This window comes from Neopelma chrysocephalum, unplaced genomic scaffold, assembly GCF_003984885.1.
Source record: "Neopelma chrysocephalum unplaced genomic scaffold, ASM398488v2 Primary Assembly neopelma1_377, whole genome shotgun sequence".
NCBI lineage: Eukaryota > Metazoa > Chordata > Aves > Passeriformes > Pipridae > Neopelma > Neopelma chrysocephalum.
The window spans coordinates 319,189-321,822 of record NW_020898041.1 but is presented as its reverse complement, the minus strand read 5'-3'; positions in this window follow the sequence as shown (position 1 = coordinate 321,822).

Here is a 2,634-nt window from a genome sequence, read left to right as displayed (position 1 = left end):
ATTTTTTAAAATTGTGTGCCTTAAAAATACTAAGAAATTGTGCTCAATAAACTGTGTTCTAATAATATTAAGACAACTGTTAGCTACAAAAACTTCTGGTGTTGTCACAGTCACCTGCAGGAATAACATCAACCTTGTTCCGAAGAACCAGCTTTTTTCTAAGGTCTTATCCATCATGTAGATAGCTAGAGAATACATGTATGCAAAAAATTTAACACATGAAAACACCTTTGCAAGTCCGAAAACACTTTTGCAAGTCAACTAAGGGGCTGACACCTTTCTCTCTCCCCATTTCTGCTTTTGCAAAAGTGTTTTTAAAATTCTTAACTCACTAATTTCTTTACCAAATACCTTTGTGATAATTGCAAAATTCTATAGGAGTTCTATTTTGTAATAGAGTATGTATATACTATCTATAACTTCTAACAATTTTGATAAAATTATAGGCTAACATGTCTAAAAATTTCACCTTCATGTTCTCATCTAGGTCAGGATGGATATTAATTGCATAATGCAACTGATTAATAAATTTCCAAATGGCTCTGTTGATTTTTGTCATACTGTAGTAAAAAACGGAGCTGTCTTATCATCACGTATTGCTTGTATTACTCTTCTGATCACAGCTTACAGTTGTGCTATAAAAGCTGTTGCAGCTGAAAAGTATAGATTGTTAATAAGCATAAAGTAAAATATATAGGTGAAAAGAAAAGAATTCCTACAGATTATTTAGGCTTTCAGTCAAATGGGATTTGTAAAAGAAAAGCAATATATCAATATTTACTTTGAGATGTATAATAAAGCTCCAAGATTTTAACTAACTTTAACAGTAAAACAATAGGTTTTGTCAAAGTTGAGGAATCATCAATCGAAAGAATGAAACCATAATTCAAGATGTGACACATAGTATGAAGGCTAAGATGACATAACTATCTCCATATTCCCTCTCGGGTAGAATAAGGCATGTTTTTTGAAATGTTCATTTCACTCTCACAACTGCTATAAGGGGAGAGGACTCTACATAGTACCTCATAATTTGCATCTTGTTTGAACTGAAGGAATATTATGAAATCATTTGCTCAACAGTGTTAACACTGAAAAAGAATTTCTGAATATTTACATTAGGTATATTAAAAGAAGCTTCACAGCAGTAGTCACTAAAAGAAAATAAAACAGTTATTAGAATTCATGCAGTACATTGCAAATAATTCTGTTAAAGAGGTTCATGCCCCCTCACACTGAGTATAATGTAACCTTTACAGATTTATGCTGGATGTTTGCAGTGTGACATGCACTTCAACCTGCAAGAATTGTTTTAGCTGTGGAAAATTAGCAAATTACAACATTATTCGTCCTTATAGTTTTTTCAAAACTTTCTAAATCGTGGAGAAGTTAAACCAATGTCTGAGTTGCATGAGTAATGTGTGATTGGTAGCAACACATGATTTTTGTTCATAGCCGGTACCTAGAAAAATGAATAGATAAGTCACTATTACAGTCTGCTAGTACAGCTTGAAATTCAGTGTTTTCTGAGAAGTCAGTCCAAGTTGTCTCTGATGTCTGGGATGTAGTTAACTCTCAGTCTTTGTTTATTTGCTTCTTTTAGTTGTTCTTCACCTTTAATAAGAAAAAACTTAAAAAATTTGTTATTAATAGTTCAGTCAGTTTTAAGTGGGTATCGTAGGTAATTTTACAGTTTTTCTTTGAAGCTGAAGGCCTAGTGATGATTCTTTGCAGTGTAATTCTCTCTGTCGGAGACAGGTTCCATGGCTTGGTTCTTTAAACTTTTCTTGGAGCATTCTTCAATCCTACTTCTCAAATAACATTGGTTAGAACAATCACATTTAGTTTTAACTCATCTTTTTAGATCTCTAACTTCTATATTTTCTTTTACTTGTTTTTATCATTTTGAGCAGTATTTTATGTTGTATTGTAGAACAATCCTCTCTTATTATAAGGTCATCATCATGGCTAGGCTTCGCGAACGAAGATTTGGGAAGGGCTCTACCCATTTTTCATGCAAGCGCGTTGGTGGCTAAAAAGGCCAATACGAGAAAGGCAAGTCCGGTTGCAAAAGACACAGCAGAAAGACTCCTTAGATGGTATATTCTGCAAGGTTCGATTCTTTCTGCGTTGTCTTTTCTCCTCAAGAGTGATCCTGCGTGCTTTCTCAAAAGCATCAGCAGCGTTATAAATGGTCTGTCTCCAGGCCTCCCGATTAGAGGCCAGAGTGGACCAGTTATGGTGATCAATATGCCCGAGGCTGAGTTGTTGCTTCAGGGAGTCCTTGTATCTTTTCTTTGGAGCTCCTCTCTTGCGGCAGCCAGTGGCAAGTTCACCATAGAGCAGGATCTTAGGGAGGCGGTGGTCCTTCATCCTAGAGATGTGCCCTGCCCAACGCAGTTGCGTTCTCAGGAGCATGGCCTCAATACTCGTAATTGCTGCCTGTTCGAGAACAGATGTATTGGTCACATAGTCTGACCAATGGATGTTAAGGATTGTACGGAGGCAGCGCTGATGGAAGCGTTCTAGGAGACGCAGGTGGTGGCGGTAGATGACCCATGATTCGGAACCATATAAAAGAGTAGACAGCACTATGGCTCTGTAAACACTGATCTTGGTGCTTTTCTTCAAGTG